This window comes from Mobula birostris, chromosome 27 (assembly GCF_030028105.1).
Source record: "Mobula birostris isolate sMobBir1 chromosome 27, sMobBir1.hap1, whole genome shotgun sequence".
Lineage (NCBI taxonomy): Eukaryota > Metazoa > Chordata > Chondrichthyes > Myliobatiformes > Myliobatidae > Mobula > Mobula birostris.
In genome coordinates, this window is record NC_092396.1 from 45,949,816 (window position 1) to 45,967,751 (window position 17,936).

The 17,936-nt window shown below is 45.0% G+C and overlaps 1 protein-coding gene across 7 annotated transcripts in view; it reads right to left on the reverse strand.

Moving 5' to 3' along the window:
- The window catches only part of LOC140188781 (ephrin type-B receptor 2), a 490,120-nt gene that overhangs the window by 314,859 nt on the left and 157,325 nt on the right, over positions 1-17,936 (reverse strand). The window contains exon 2 of one of the 7 annotated variants that reach the window (XM_072245409.1): positions 1,903-2,073. The exons of the other annotated variants lie outside the window; for them this stretch is intronic. The gene's annotated coding sequence lies outside the window, so the exon portion shown is untranslated. The remainder of the gene's footprint in view (positions 1-1,902; positions 2,074-17,936) is intronic. 7 annotated transcript variants of the gene reach the window in all.

Genomic DNA, 17,936 nt, shown 5'->3' on the forward strand with positions numbered 1-17,936 from the left:
GAGAACCCAGTATGGCATTATCCAGTACCTCCTCCATCAGCCAGGTCTCCACAAAGCACAAAACGTTACATTCCTTCGTTTCCCGCTGATAGGAGGTTCTGGCTCTCAGTTCGCACAGCTTGTTATCCAGAGACTGAACGTTAGGCAGGAGTATGCTGCGGAGCAGCGGCCAATTAGCACACCGTCTCAACCTCACCAACACGCCGGCCCTTCTCCCTCGCCTCTGGCGCCACTTCCGAGGTAGCGGTGGTGTAATAAATAAACCTTCCATAGATCGTGTAAGTAGGGGTCCTCAGTGTAGAAAAGGCTGTGGATAAATGCCACCTTCCCAATGTTCAAAAGAGTCAATCTATCATATCTGATGTGACTATCAGTTTCTTGAACAAGAAATGCGAAGGAAATCGCAGAAATTAGCAGTACATTATAAAGTTGGTATGGAGTTCGCAACACAGCTGCCCTACGAAGCCCCATTTTGTTAGCGGTATTTAATAGAGGAAATAAATTAGTCTATGCCTTCTGCCAAAGTGCATGAGCACCCACTTCCCCACACAGTATTCCATCTGCCACTTCTCTGCCCATTCTCCTAATCTGTCCACGTCCTTCAACACTGTACAAACGCCCTGCTTCCTCAACACTGCCTATCTTCGTAGTATTTGTACACTTGGCCACAAAGCCCTCAATTCTACCATCCAGATCAGTAATATAGAACATGACCTATATCATGTAAAAAAGTGAATGTATATTGTGAGAGAATGTCTGCAAGTTTGAGGACCTATGATTGTGTGGCTAGCACAGCTCAAATGCTATCCATAAACTTGCCAAAAACAAAACTATTATTGGCTGAATTTCAGATGATGACGACGAGGCATACAGGAGAGAGACAGATCAGCTGGTTAAGTGTTGTTGCAGATAAAAAACTTGCATTCAACATCAGTAAGATCAAGGAACTGATTGTGGACTTCAAGAAGAGGAAGTCAAGGAAGCACACACCAGTCCTCATTGAGGGATCAGAAGTGGAAAAGGTGATCATTTTCAAGTTCCTGGGTGTAAATGTCTCTGAGGATCTATTCTGGAACCAATATATTGATGCATTTACAAAAGAAGGCATGACAGCAGCTATTTCATTAGGAGCCTGAGGAGAATTGATATGTCACTAAAGACACTGGCAAATTTCTAAAGATGTACAGTGGACAGCATTCTGTCTGGTTGCGTGAGCGTGAGGTATGGAGGGCCACTGCAACAGATCAGAAAAACCTACAGGAAGTTGCAAACTCAGCCAGCTCCACCATGGGTACTAGTCTCTTCGGCATCCAGGGCACTTTCAAAAGGTAGTGCCTCAAAAAGACGGCAGTCATCATTAAGTACCCCCATAGCCCGGGACATGCTCTCTTCTCATTGCTACCATCCAGGGGGAAGCACAGGAGCCTGAAGACCCACACCCAATGTTTCAGGAACAGCTTATTCCACTCTACCATCAGATTTCTGAATGGGCATTGAACTCATAAATGCTATCTCAAATTTTTTTTCTTTTTCTCCTTCTATCTGTTTGCACTACTTATTAATTTCAATTTTTTTATATATACTTAATGTAATTTATAGTTTTTATTATGTATTGCATTGTACTGCTGCCACAAAACAGCAAATTTCATGACATATACCTAGTTGACAGTGGTGTGCCACGAAGGTTGCTGCTGGGGTTTTCTTGTGATACATTTTACTGAGTGTACGTGGCTATATGAAAGCATGAGAGGTACGACTGCTAACCTACAGCAAGCACCAGGCCTTTCGGCTGACCATGTCGCTGCCAAAAAGACTAATCCCTTCTACTTGCAGATGATGCATTTCCTTCTAAACACAAACAAGACCTTGAGTCTGAATCAGTCTGGGTTTCCACAGATTTACCTTTGATTTGAAGGAAATAGATGGTTTTCAAGGAGGAGGCTAGGAAGAGTTCAGCCAAGGTGCAGGGCGACTGGTTGTGCCTCTGCTCCAGGAGGAGCTGAAGAGCTGTCAAGGCATCTCATTGTGGGGTTGAGGTGTCTGGATGCCCATGGTGAAGATCAGACCAGGAAACTAGATGCAGAAATGAAACAATACTGGTTGAGCACCATGCAGGGTACCGCCAATCAGTCTGAAGGGGTGTCCCTCAACACTCAGATAACTCACCTCCCCAATGGGCGTAGAACCGACTGGCTCTGATGTCCGAGTACGAGTGTACGGGGGATCGGGTGGCATTGGTGGGAAGGTTTACTGTTGGGATTTCACATCAATGACCTGTATGATATAGGAATTGACACGAGCATTGACTCTGTCTTCTCAACACTGATGCTGACAAACCTTTTTTGTAGCATTCTTCTCATTCACATTTTGATTTCACAGTTCCTGCTTGGACAATTTTTAATGTTTCTTTCTTTACACCTCTTTAAGATATTAGCCTTCACAAGGCAGCCTTTACTATCTGACAGTACCATTTATACACCGTTCGCATACCACTATCTCCATCTTCTCTGCTAAATAAAATAGGTCTTATTTCCAGTTTTGTTAAGAGCATTTCAACCTGATACATTATCCAGAGGTGCTGCCTGACGTGTTGAGTGATTACAGTATTTCAAATTCCTGCACAGTAGCAGTGATTTGTGAATGGTCTGCGTGCATTGTGAAAATGTGCAGAGTGCTCTATATCGATCTGCAGGTTGAGTGTAAGTGGCCCTTTGAACAATTCATTTTCAGAGCTGCTAACTTTGGATGCTGCATATTGCACCCAAATTTGCTGTATTCAAATACTGTATACAGAAACACTCTGCATGGAACAAAGCAGAACTCATCTTCCCTCTTGGCTTTCTACCTTTCACTTTAATGCTTCGTCCCCGCATTTCTGATTGTCTACTAAGGGAAACAGATTCTTCCAGGTTGCTCTCTCTGGACTCTGAATAATTTTATGCACATCAATTATTTTTTGCCACTCCCAAGAAAACAATCCACCATTGTAGAACGTAGAATACTACAGTAATCAAAGTTCTCCTGTCCCTTGGGCAGTTTCTCGTTATAAAGGATGATAATTGTAGTTCTCTCTGTTTTGAGCTCAATATTCTCCCACAGCGGGAACAGGAGATGCCTGAAGGATGGATGAGTAGGTAGTTGGTGAGTCAGCTCCTTCCACCCTTTACACAGAACCTCCATCTCCTCCCACCTTTTACACAGATCTTCCATCTGCTCCTTCCACCCTTTACACAGGACCAGCATCTGCTCCCACCCTTTACACAGAACCTCCATCTGCTCCCACCCTTTACACAGGACCTCCATCTGCTCCCACCCTTTACACAGAACCTCCATCTACTCCTTCCACCCTTTACACAGAACCTCCATCTGCTCCTTCCACCCTTTACCCAAAACCTCCATCTGCTCCCACCCTTTACACAGGACCTCCATCTGCTCCCACCCTTTACACAGAACCTCCATCTGCTCCCACCCTTTACACAGGACCTCCGTCTGCTCCCACCCTTTACACAAGACCTCCATCTGCTCCCACCCTTTACACAGATCTTCCATCTGCTCCTTCCACCCTTTACACAGGACCTCCATCTGCTCCCACCCTTTACACAGAACCTCCATCTGCTCCCACCCTTTACACAGGACCTCCATCTGCTCCCACCCTTTACACTGAAACTCCATCTGCTCCCACCCTTTACACAGAACCTCCATCTGCTCCTTCCACCTTTTACACAGGACCTCCATCTGCTCCCACTCTTTACACAGAATCTCCATCTGCTCCCACTCTTTACACAGAACCTCCAACTGCTCCTTCCACCCTTTACACAGGACCAGCATCTGCTCCTTCCACCCTTTACACAGGACCTCCATCTGCTCCCACCCTTTACACAGAATCTCCATCTGCTCCCACCCTTTACACAGGACCTCCATCTGCTCCCACCCTTTACACAGAACCTCCATCTGCTCCCACCCTTTACACAGGACCAGCATCTGCTCCTTCCACCCTTTACACAGGACCTCCATCTACTCCTTCCACCCTTTACACTGAAACTCCATCTGCTCCTTCCACCCTTTACAGAGAACCTCCATCTGCTCCCACCCTTTACACAGATCTTCCATCTGCTCCTTCCACCCTTTACACAGGACCAGCATCTGCTCCCACCCTTTACACAGAACCTCCATCTGCTCCCACCCTTTACACAGGACCTCCATCTGCTCCCACCCTTTACACAGAACCTCCATCTACTCCTTCCACCCTTTACACTGAAACTCCATCTGCTCCTTCCACCCTTTACAGAGATCCTCCATCTGCTCCCACCCTTTACACAGATCTTCCATCTGCTCCTTCCACCCTTTACACAAAACCTCCATCTGCTCCTTCCACCCTTTACACTGAAACTCCATCTGCTCCTTCCACCCATTACACAGGACCTCCATCTGCTTCCACCCTTTACACAGAACCTCCATCTGCTCCTTCCACCCTTTACACAGAACCTCCATCTGCTTCCACCCTTTACACAGGACTTCCATCTGCTCCCACCCTTTACACAGAACCTCCATCTGCTCCTTCCACCCTTTACACAGGACCAGCATCTGCTCCCACCCTTTACACAGGATCTCCATCTACTCCTTCCACCCATTACACAGGACCTCCATCTGCTCCCACCCTTTACACAGAACCTCCATCTGCTCCCACCCTTTACACAGGATCTCCATCTACTCCTTCCACCCTTTACACAGAACCTCCATCTGCTTCTTCCACCCATTACACAGAACCTCCATCTGCTCCCACCCTTTACACAGATCTTCCATCTGCTCCTTCCACCCTTTACACAGGACCAGCATCTGCTCCTTCCACCCTTTACACAGGACCAGCATCTGCTCCCACCCTTTACACAGAACCTCCATCTGCTCCCACCCTTTACACAGAACCTCCATCTGCTCCCACCCTTTACACAGAACCTCCATCTGCTCCTTCCACCCTTTACACAGGACCAGCATCTGCTCCTTCCACCCTTTACACAGGACCTCCATCTGCTCCCACCCTTTACACAGAACCTCCATCTGCTCCCACCCTTTACGCAGAACCTCCATCTGCTCCTTCCACCCTTTACACAGGACCTCCATCTGCTCCTTCCACCCATTACACAGGATCTCCATCTACTCCTTCCACCCTTTACAACTCCTTCCACCCTTTACAACTCCTTCCACCCTTTACACAGGACCTCCATCTGCTCCCACCCTTTACACAGAACCTCCATCTGCTCCCACCCTTTACACAGAAACTCCATCTGCTCCTTCCACCCTTTACACAGAATCTCCATCTACTCCTTCCACCCTTTACACAGAACCTCCATCTGCTCCCACCCTTTACACAGAACCTCCATCTGCTCCCACTCTTTACACAGAATCTCCATCTGCTCCTTCCACCCTTTACACAGGACCTCCATCTGCTCCTTCCACCCTTTACACAGGACCAGCATCTGCTTCCACCCTTTACACAGGATCTCCATCTACTCCTTCCACCCATTACATAGAACCTCCATCTGCTCCCACCCTTTACACAGGATCTCCATCTGCTCCTTCCACCCTTTACACAGGACCTCCATCTGCTCCTTCCACCCATTACACAGGATCTCCATCTACTCCTTCCACCCTTTACAACTCCTTCCACCCTTTACAACTCCTTCCACCCTTTACACAGGACCTCCATCTGCTCCCACCCTTTACACAGAACCTCCATCTGCTCCCACCCTTTACACAGAAACTCCATCTGCTCCTTCCACCCTTTACACAGAATCTCCATCTACTCCTTCCACCCTTTACACAGAACCTCCATCTGCTCCCACCCTTTACACAGAACCTCCATCTGCTCCCACTCTTTACACAGAATCTCCATCTGCTCCTTCCACCCTTTACACAGGACCTCCATCTGCTCCTTCCACCCTTTACACAGGACCAGCATCTGCTTCCACCCTTTACACAGGATCTCCATCTACTCCTTCCACCCATTACATAGAACCTCCATCTGCTCCCACCCTTTACACAGGATCTCCATCTGCTCCTTCCACCCTTTACACAGGACCTCCATCTGCTCCCACCCTGCACACAGAATCTCCTTCAGTCTGCTCCTCCTGCCATTTACACAGGACCTCCTTCCCTTTATACATGACTCTCTGTGGTTTTAGTTTCCGAGACCTTACACATTTTCGTTTTGACTGTGTTTCCAGCCACGCTCATCATTCAATATTGTGTTGAATTGCCATCCTTGTCCTTCCTCCTTGCTGGAACCTGTCAGGCCTGAGCTTGTCTTTAAACATCTCCCACATGTCATAAGTGAACTTGCATGATAATAGCTACTACCGATTAACTCCTCCAGCTCCTGTTTAATATCATTGTACTTGCCTTCCCCAATTTAGCACTTTCCCACAAATTCTAGGCTTACTCTTATCAGACTGTATTTTAATACTTAAGGAGCTCTGATCAATATTCTCAAAATACACTTCTGCTGAAGTATCAGTCTCCTGGCCGTACTCATTTCCCAAACGAGATCCATGATAATCCCTCTTCTAGCCTATCCATGTACTGTTTCAATAACCCCTCCTGGTGGAACAACGAGAGGTCATTGTTAAGAGTGAATGGCTACAAGTTTAAGGGGAACATAAGGGGAAACTTCTTCACTCAGAGGGTTGTGAGAGTTTGGAACGAGCTACCAGCACAAGTGGTGCATACAAGCTTGATTTCAACTTTCAAGGAGTGTTTGGATAGATACATGGATGGTAAAGGTATGGAGGGCTATGGTTCCAGGGCAGGTCGAAGAGAGTAGGCAGTTTAAATGGGTCTGCATGGACTAGATGGACCAAATGGCCTGTCTTGCACTGTGCTTTTCTATGACTATGACATGTATTGATGAAACTCTACCCAGCCTAAGCCTCTTGCACTGAGGAATCCCAGTCAATATTGGGGAAGTTAGTACAACAACTGTGTTGCTTTTACATCTTTCCATAGCTATCTATATATCTATATATACACTGAGTTGACGGCGCTAGCAGGAGTCAGAGAACATTTCCGGAGAGCAATATTATGTGTTTTACTGAAACATGGCTGCACGAGGACATACCCGACCAAAACGTTTCAATAGAGGGCTTCCAGACCGGTCGGGCTGACCGGAGTTGCACTGACAGCGGTAAGCACAAAGGAGGGGGGCTTGCTGTTCTGGTTAATAACAGATGGTGCAATCCTGGTCATATTATGATCAAGGAGCGAGTTTGTAGCCCGGATATTGAACTGGTTGCTGTTGGACTCCGGCTCCACCGAGATGCAACACAGAGTGTCATAGGAAGTCATTCTTGCCTGTGGCCATCAAACTTTACAACTCCTCCCTTGGAGGGTCAGACACCCTGAGCCAACAGGCTGGTCCTGGACTTATTTCCATCTGGCATAATTTACATATTGTTATTTGGTTATTTGTGGTTTTAGGTTGCTATGTTTGTACTCTATTCTTGCTTGGTGCGGCTGTGGCAAAACCCATTTTCCCTAGGGATCAATAAAGTATGTCTATCTATCGATCTATCTATCTGTGCCTCTATCTCCTGCTGGCTATTGTGAGCCTATCAGAGTGACTGCGTACTGCTTATGTCTGAGCTCTCTCATATTGCCTCACTGGATGTACCTACCAGGATGTCCTCTCGGACAGCAGTTGTGACATTCTCTCTGATGAACAGTGCAGCTCCACTTCTTTTACATCCCTACTTTCTCATCTAAAATATCAAAACCCAGGATCCTATCCCTCCCATAACTAAGTCTCTGTAATCACTATTGCACCATAGTTCCATGCACTAATCTGGATCAATGTTCATCTGCCTTACCCATATTCGAAGAAGGAAGTCTGAGAATCGGATCGGGAGTGCGGAGGAAGCCATTTTTGAATTTTTCAGGTTTTTTTCCATCGGCGTTCAGAGAGGCGGGACTGCGCAGGCGTGTGACGTCGGGCAGTGAAGCACGGAAGATTTAAAAGGAACAGAGCCTCATACAGCGAGCAGCGTAGTTTGCGGGCTGCGGAGTGAGCCGGAAGCAGAGTGAAGGCTTAACGGCTTCGGCTCAACGGGCTTAGGCAGAAACGGGCGAGGCGAGGAAGGTTTGGTATTCATTTTTTTGTTATTTGAGGAGAGGGGCAGTATGAGTGTGAGGGCAGTTTGTTGTTCTCGGTGCCGGATGTGGGAGGTCCTGGAGTCTCCAAGCCTCCCGGACGTCCTCAGCTGCGCCAGGTGCACCGAGATGCAGCTTCTAAGGGACCGCGTTAGGGAACTGGAGCTGCAGCTCGATGACCTTCGTCTGGTCAGGGAGAGTGAGGAGTTGATAGAGAGGAGTTACAGGCAGGTGGTCACACCGGGGCCACGGGAGGCAGACAAGTGGGTCACGGTTAGGAGGGGGAAGGGGAAGAGTCAGGTAATAGAGATTACCCCGGTGGCTGTGCCCCTTGACAATAGGTACTCCTGTTTCAGTACTGTTGGGGGGGACAGCTTACCTGGGGAAAGCGACAGTGGCCGTGCCTCCGGCACAGAGTCCGGCCCTGTAGCTCAGAAGGGTAGGGAAAGGAAGAGGAGGGCAGTTGTAATAGGGGACTCGATAGTAAGGGGGTCAGATAGGCGATTCCAGAGACCTGGATGGTAGTTTGCCTCCCTGGTGCCAGGGTCCGGGATATTTCTGATCGCGTCCAAGATATCCTGAAGTGGGAGGGTGAGGAGCCAGAGGTCGTGGTACATATAGGTTCCAATGACATAGGTAGGAAAAGGGAAGAGGTCCTGAAAGGAGAATATAGGGAGTTAGGAAGGGAGTTGAGAAAAAGGACCACAAAGGTAGTAACCTCGGGATTACTGCCTGTGCCACGCGACAGTGAGAGTAGGAATGCAATGAGGTGGCGGATAAATGCGTGGCTGAAGGATTGGAGTAGGGGGCAGGGATTCAAGTTTTTGGATCATTGGGACCTCTTTTGGCGCAGGTGTGACCTGTTCAAAAAGGACGGGTTACACTTGAATCCTAGGGGGACCAATATCCTGGTGGGGAGATTTGCCAGGGATACTGAGGTGACTTTAAACTAGAATGGTTCGGGGGTGGGAATCAAATTAAAGAGACTAGGAGAGAGGAGGTTAGTTCACAACAGGGGGATGGGAACAGGTGCAGAGAGACAGAGGGGTGTAAAATGAGGGTAGAAGAAAAAAGTAGTAAGGTGAAAAGTAAAAGTGGCAGGCCAGCAAATCCAGGGCAAAAATCAAAAAGGGCCACTTTTCAACATAATTGTATAAAGGCTAAGAGTGTTGTAAAAGCGAGCCTGAAGGCTTTGTGAGTCAATGCAAGGAACATTCGTAACAAGGTGGATGAATTAAAAGTGCAGATTGTTATTAATGAATATGATATAGTTGAGATCACAGAGACATGGCTCCAGGGTGACCAGGGATGGGAGCTCAACATTCAGGGATATTCAATATTCAGGAGGGATAGACATGAAAGAAAAGGAGGTGGGGTAGCATTGCTGGTTACAGAGGAAATTAACGCAATAGAAAGGAAAGATATTAGTCGGGAAGATGTGGAATCGATATGGGTAGAGCTGCATAACACTAAGGGGCAGAAAACGCTGGTGGGAGCTGTGTACAGGCCACCTAACAGTAGTAGTGAGGTAGGGGATGGTATTAAACAGAAAATTAGAACTGTGTGCAATAAAGGAACAGCAGTTATAATGGGTGACTTCAATCTACATGTAGATTGGGTGAACCAAATTGGTAAGGGTGCTGAGGAAGAGGATTTCTTGGAATGTATGCGGGATGGTTTTTTGAACCAACATGTTGAGGAACCAACTAGAGAGCAGGCTATTCTGGACTGGGTATTGAGTAATGAGGAAAGGTTGATTAGCAATCTTGTCGTGAGAGGCCCCTTGGGTAAGAGTGACCATAATATGGTGGAATTCTTTATTAAGATGGAGAGTAACATAGTTAATTCAGAAACAAAGGTTCTGAACTTAAAGAGGGGTAACTTTGAAGGTATGAGACGTGAATTAGCTAAGATAGACTGGCAAATGACACTTAAAGGGTTGACGGTGGATATGCAATGGCAAGCATTTAAAGATCGCATGGATGAACTACAACAACTGTTCATCCCAGTTTGGCAAAAGAATAAATCAAGGAAGGTAGTGCACCCATGGCTGATAAGGGAAATTAGGGATAGTATCAACTCCAAAGAAGAAGCATACAAATTAGCCAGTAAAAGTGGCTCACCTGAGGACTGGGAGAAATTCAGAGTCCAGCAGAGGAGGACAAAGGGCTTAATTAGAAAGGGGAAAAAAGATTATGAGAGAAAACTGGCAGGGAACATAAAAACTGACTGTAAAAGCTTTTATAGATATGTGAAAAGAAAAAAGATTGGTTAAGACAAATGTAGGTCCCCTACAGACAGAAACAGGTGAATTGATTATGGGGAGCAAGGACATGGCAGACCAATTGAATAACTACTTTGGTTCTGTCTTCACTAAGGAGGACATAAATAATCTTCCAGAAATAGTAGGGGACAGAGGGTCCAGTGAGATGGAGGAACTGAGGGAAATACATGTTAGTAGGGAAGTGGTGTTTGGTAAATTGAATGCATTAAAGGCAGATAAATTCCCAGGGCCAGATGGTCTGCATCCCAGAGTGCTTAAGGAAGTAGCCCAAGAAATAGGGGATGCATTAGTGATAGTTTTTCAAAACTCTTTAGATTCTGGACTAGTTCCTGAGGATTGGAGGGTGGCTAATATAACCCCACTTTTTAAAAAAGGAGGGAGAGAGAAACTGGGGAATTATAGACTGGTTAGCCTGACATTGGTGGTGGGGAAAATGCTAGAGTCAGTTATCAAAGATGTGATAACAGCACATTTGGAAAGCAGTGAAATCATCGGACAAAGTCAGCATGGATTTGTGAAGGGAAAATCATGTCTGACGAATCTCATAGAATTTTTCGAGGATGTAACTAGTAGAGTGGATAGGGGAGAACCAGTGGATGTGGTATACTTCGATTTTCAAAAGGCTTTTGACAAGGTCCCACACAGGAGATTAGTGTGCAAACTTAAAACAACACGGTATTGGGGGTAAGGTATTGATGTGGATAGAGAATTGGTTGGCAGACAGGAAGCAAAGAGTGGAAATAAACGGGATCTTTTCAGAATGGCAGGCAGTGACTAGTGAGGTGCCGCAAGGCTCAGTGCTAGGACCCCAGTTGTTTACAATATATATTAATGACTTGGATGAGGGAATTAAATGCAGCATCTCCAAATTTGCGGATGACACAAAGCTGGGTGGCAGTGTTAGCTGTGAGGAGGATGCTAAGAGGATGCACGGTGACTTGGATAGGTTAGGTGAGTGGGCAAATTCATGGCAGATGGAATTTAATGTGGATAAATGTGAGGTTATCCACTTTGGTGGCAAAAACAGGAAAACAGATTATTATCTGAATGGTGGCTAATTAGGAAAAGGGGAGGTGCAACGACACCTGGGCGTCATTATACACCAGGCATTGAAAGTGGGCATGCAGGTACAGCAGGCGGTGAAAAAGGCGAATGGTATGCTGGCAATTATAGCAAGAGGATTCGAGTACAGGAGCAGGGAGGTACTACTGCAGTTGTACAAGGCCTTGGTGAGACCACACCTGGAGTATTGTGTGCAGTTTTGGTCCCCTAATCTGAGGAAAGACATCCTTGCCATAGAGAGAGTACAAAGAAGGTTCACCAGATTGATTCCCGGGATGGCAGGACTTTCATATGATGAGACCTGGATCGACTAGGCTTATACTCGTTGGAATTTAGAAGATTGAGGGGAGATCTTATTGAAACGTATAAAATCCTAAAGGGATTGGACAGGCTAGATGCAGGAAGATTGTTCCCAATGTTGGGGAAGTCCAGAACGAGGGGACACAGTTTGAGGATAAAGGGAAGCCTTTTAGGACTGAGATTAGGAAAAACTTCTTCACACAGAGAGTGGTGAATCTGTGGAATTCTCTGCCACAGGAAACAGTTGAGGCCAGTTCATTGGCTATATTTAAGAGGGAGTTAGATATGGCCCTTGTGGCTAAAGGGATCTGATCTGAAGGGCTAAACGTACAGGTTTCTGAGTTGGATGATCAGCCATGATCATACTGAATGGCGGTGCAGGCTCGAAGGGCCGAATGGCCTACTCCTGCACCTATTTTCTATGTTTCTATGTTTCTCTAACATTCCTCGCATTTCGATAAACATATTTCAACTCATAGTCCTACTGTGTTCATTAATTTGGCCCTGTTTGTTCTTCCATACTGTCTTACTCATCCTAACCTCTACATTGCTATATTGATCTATTATTGTCACATGTACCAGTGAAAAACTTGTCTTGGATCAGATCAATTCATTACAACAGTACATTGAGGTAATACAAGGGAAAACAGTATTAGAATACAGAACAAGTGTTACCGAGAAATTACAGTATAGACAGACAATAAGGTGCAAGGTCACAATGAGGTAGATTGTGAGATTAATAGTCTTTCTAATCATGCGAGGGAACTATTCAATAGTCTTATAATAGTAGGATAAAAGCTGTCCTTGAATCTGGTGGAACATGCTTTCTGGAATTTGTATCCTGTGCCCAATGGAAGGCGAAGAAGAGAGAATGTCCAGGGTGGGTGGGGTCTTTGCTGAGTGCTTTGCCAAGCCAGTGATAAGTGTAGACAGAGTCTATGGAGGGGAGGCTGGTTTCCATTATGTGTTGAGGTGTGTCCACAACTCTCTAGTGTTTCTTGTGATCATGGGCAGAGCAGTTGCCATACCATGATGCATTCCAATAGGATGCTTTCTATGGTATGTCAGTAAAAATTGGCAAACATGCCAAATTTATTTAGGCTTTTAACGAAAAGGAGGTGCTGGTGAGCTTTCTTTGCAATGGCATTTACATGGTTGGAAAAGTACAGGCTATTGGTGGTGATCACTCCTTCTACTTAACCCCTCCATTTGCTGTCTTGCTCTTCTGTTTCCTATTGTCATGCAACTCCAGTTTAAACCCTTTCTCTTTGTGAGATGCCACCCATCCCTATTTCACAGGTTACCCCTGTCCTGGAAGACAGCCCAATGATCTATGATAAAATCTTTAATGAAGCCATAACTTTCTAGTCCTAGCAATATCCTCACAAATTTAAAATACAAACAGAAAATATTGGAAATTCTGAGCAGGTCAGTCCACATCTCTGGCAAGAGGAACAGTTAATGCTTCACATCACTGCATCACTGTAAATCTGTCTTCATACAATCACATCTTTTCCGTAATGTGGTGGCCCAGACATGTACACAGTTCTCCAAGCTGCAGTTTAAATATTGTTGTAAACAATTCTAGCATAACCTCACTGTCCCTAGAATTAATGCCTTGGCTAATAAAGGGAAATATCCTGAGTGGCTTTTTAACCACACAGGATAATTCTTGCATGGGTTAGCACATCAACATGTCACTCTTCCTGTGAGCACAGGCCTAGGTACCTCATCCGACATGTCCATCAGTATTCTTCAACTTACTTCACATCACCATCCCTCACCTTACACTTCTGAGTTACATTCCATTCACCACATTTCTGTGCAGCCAATCAGACTGTTTCTAGCTTTCTGTGGCCTGAAGCTTTCCTTATCATCCTGAACCAGATAACTAACTTCTACCTGAATTTTCACATGCCACCTATGATAATCCAAATCAGTAATATATAGAACAAAAAGCAAGGGTTGTGGCAGTGTTTTCCATGGGACACATTGGAAACACCTCTCCAGCCATAATACATTTCCATTACCCTTTACTTCTCATTACCCAGCTAACTTGGATCCAATTATCCACACTAAGATCCAAAGGTCATTTTTGACCAGAATCAAAAACATGCTAGAATGCAAGCAGTGGTCTTCTCTGCCCTCTGTGATAGGACACTGGAAAATATCATGTCAAGAATAATGAAGTGACCAAAGGTATAGAACACAGAACTTTACAGACAATTAAGCCCAAGATGCTGTTCTGACTTTTTAACCTACTCCACGACGAATTTAACCCTACCCTCTTGCACAACTCAAAACCTTCAACTATTCTTACATAAATATGCCTATCCAAGAGCCTTTTAAATTCCCTATTGTATCAGCCTTTACTACAATCCTTGGTAGTTCCAGATATTCACCACTCTCTGAATAAAAAAAGTACTTCTGATATCTCCTCTAAACTTTCCAACACTCACCTTAAATAGATGTATTCTGCTATTAGCCATTGCTGCCCTGTGAAATACTGGCTGGATTATTTTCAATATTAACTTGCAGAATAATGCAGCCAAATGGAAAGACTCCATTTGATGACTAGGAGCAAGTAATATTTAGCAGGGACGGGAAACGTTACCTGCTCTCACTTAAAATCGTGTTTTTATAACCAATATGAACCAAGGTTAAGGTGGGGCATCTGCTCATTGTCTTTAATGTTAAACCAATACAGGGTCATAGATATTCATTGCACTTAATGAAGTGGGTGCCACTGTGGCTTAGCAGATAGCATGATGCTATTACAACTCAGGGTGTCGGAGTTTGGAGTTGAGTTCCAATGTCCTCTGTATGGAAGTATGTATATTCTTCCCATGTGTACATGTGTTTCCTCCAGGAGCCCTGGTTTCCTCCCATCTTGAAAGATGTATCGGTTAGTACAGGGATGGCCAGCCTGTGGCGCATGCACCCCAATGATTAGAAGTGGCGCATTGCACCCCGGTGATGATAATAATAAAAAAGTAAGCCTACTCATGCAAAAAGTATTAACCAAAAACCGACTTGTAGAAAAAAAATCTATAACAGGAATTCAAGTAGCTTAAAGCTAGAAATGGGTTTTACTGAGAATAATCTAAAACTTGGCAATTATTTTTAGCAATTTTATTATTCCGTGCACATCCTTTGGAGAATGTTATCTTCTTTCACATTAATCTGTTTTCAATTTTTAATAAATGTTCAATGAGTCAAACTAGGAAAGAAGTACTTTCGTTCTGCAGTCGCTTCATGACTGTTCAATGCACGTTTGATCCTGAGGCACCAGGCATTTGCACCAGCGGTGCGTCGCAGGTTTTTGCCAGTCAATTTACAATTGACACTCGTGCGCTACAGACTTGTGCTTTGTTCGTCATTTGTGAACATTTGCAGTTTTGTACTTTTTTGAAAATTAAGCCTTGTTTTTACATTCAGTTACCCATCAGAGTGCAAAAGAAAAATGAGCGAAAGAAAAGCAGAAAGTTATGGTAAGCGTGAATTCAATGAACGGTGGGAAAATGAGTTCTTATTTATATCGGGTCCATCAGGAAAACTGTTGTGCATTGTTTGTGAAAACACTTTCTCACATAATAGAAGACATGATCTTAATAGACTCTATAAAACACAACATCAGACGTAGAAGGAAAACTGAAGCTAGTGCTTGGGTCTGGGTTACAGTCTGTGATTAAGAAAAAGGAAGAAATCAAAAGAAGACAAAATATATTTGTTAAAAGTCTCCTTAAGGTAAGTAATGTTTATCTTGTTTTTATATTAAATCAATATATCATTTAAAAATACTAAATATGTCTATATTAACATATTTTTACAAGAATTGAATGGGGATACAAAAGTTGTATGGCGCATCTGAACTCGTGCGTGAAAAAATTGATGCATGGAATGTAAAAGGCTGGCCAACCCTGGGTTAATAGGTTAATTGATCATTGCAAATTGTCCTGTGATTAGGCTAGAGCTAAATCGGTGAGCTGGAAGGGACTGTTCCATGCTGTATCTCTAAATAAATAACATAGTCTCTGCTGCCTCCTATACTGTCTCTCAGTATCAAGGTTATTTCTCTCTATTTCTCTGGTCCTGAGGCAACTGAGGAGGTCAAGACTCTTCCACAGTGGGAATAGGAAGTACCTGATGAGCAAATGGGTGAGCAGTTATTGACAAACAAGAGAAAATCTGTAGATGCTGGAAATCCAAGCAACATGCTCAAAATGCTGGAGGAACTCACAAGGCCAGGCAGCATCTATGGAAAAGAGTACAGTCGATGTTTTGGGAGGAGACCCTTCATCAGGACAGGAGAATAAAAGAGGAGGAGGCAGAGTCAGAAGATGGGGGAAAGGGAGGAAGAAACACAAAGTGAGAGGTGAAACCAAGAGGTGGGGGAGGGGTGAAGTAAAAAGCTGGGAAGTTGATTGGTGAAAGAGATACAGGGCTGGAGAAGGGGGAAGGAGGAGAGGAGGAAGGATGATAGGTGGTGAGATAAAGAGACAAGGAAATAGAGAGGCCAGAGTTACCAGAAGTTGGAGAAATCAATGTTCATGCTATCATATTGGAGGCTACACAGATGGAATATGAGGCGTTGCTCCATCAACCTGAGTGTGGCCTCATCGTGGCAGGAGAGTCATGATAGAATGGGAATGGGGATTGGAATTAAGTTTCTGAGCAGTGATAAATAAACCCAGAAATATTGATGGCTGGAACAGCTTCTTCCCCTCTGCCATATGATTCCTAAATGGACATTGAACCCATGAACACAATCTCACTTAATTTTTAATTTCTGTTTTTGCACTATTTTTAATCTATTCAATATACAAGTAATTACTCATGTAATTTATTTATTTAATTGTTTATTCATTCTTTCTATATTATCATGCATTGCATTAACTAAGGTAACACATTTCACAACACATGCTGGTGATAATAAACCTGATTCTGATTTTGGAGACTGTGATGGTAATACTCTAAAATAGGATGTAAACTCCTAACAAACTTCGTTAGGGAACTGGAGCAGGAGCTGGATGACCTCCGGATCATTCAGGAGAATGAGGAGATTATAGGTAGTAGCTTCAGGGAGGTAGTTACGCCAAAGGAGCAGCACACAGGTAATTGGGTTACCGTCCGGCAAGGGAAGGGGAAAGGGCAGGCAGAGCAGGGTTCCCCTGTGGCCATTCCCCTCAACAACAAGTATACCGCATTGGATACTGTTGGTGGGGGGGGGGGGGGGATGACTTACCTGGGACAAGCTGTGGCAGCCAGATCTCTGGCACTGAGTCTGGCTCTGCAGTGCAGAAGGGAGGGTGGAAGAAGAGGAGAGCGGTAGTGATAGGGGACTCGATAGTTAGAGGTATAGACAGGAGGTTCTGTGGTTGTGACAGAGACTCCCAGATGGTTTGTTGCCTCCTGGGTGCCAGGGTCAGGGATGTCTCTGATCACATGCACAACATTCTGAAGTGGGAGGGTGATCAGCCAGATGTCATGGTGCACATCGGTACCAATGACGTAGGAAGAAAGAGTGAGGAGGTCCTGAAGAGTGAGTATAGAGAGCTTAGTAGGAAGTTGAAAAGCAGGACCTCGAGGGTGGTAATCTCAGGATTGCTACCTGTGCCACGTGCCAGTGAGAGTAAGAATAGGATGCTCTGGCAGATGAATACGTGGCTGAGGAACTGGTGTAGGGGGCAGGGTTTCAGATTTCAGGCTCATTGGGACCTCTTCTGGGGCAGGTGGGACCTGTACAAGAGAGACGAGTTACACCTGAACTACATGGGGACCAATATCCTTGCAGGGAGGTTTGTTAGTGCTTTTGGGGAGGGTTTAAACTAGATTTGCAGGGGGGTTGGAACTATAGTGCCAGAGCAGATAGTGCAGTGGGAGTGAAAATAAATGATGTTAAAAGTTCAAGCAAAGCTGCAAATAGAAAGGTTGTGTGCGGTGGTAATAATCTTCTGAGGTGTGTCTATTTCAATGCAAGGAGTATTGTGGGGAAGGCTGACGAGCTGAGGGCGTGCATTGACACATGGAATTACGTCATTATAGCCATTAGTGAAACTTGGCTACAGGAGGGGCAGGACTGGCAGCTTAATGTTCCAGGGTTCCGATGTTTCAGACGTGATAGAGGCAGAGGAATGAAGGGTGGAGGGGT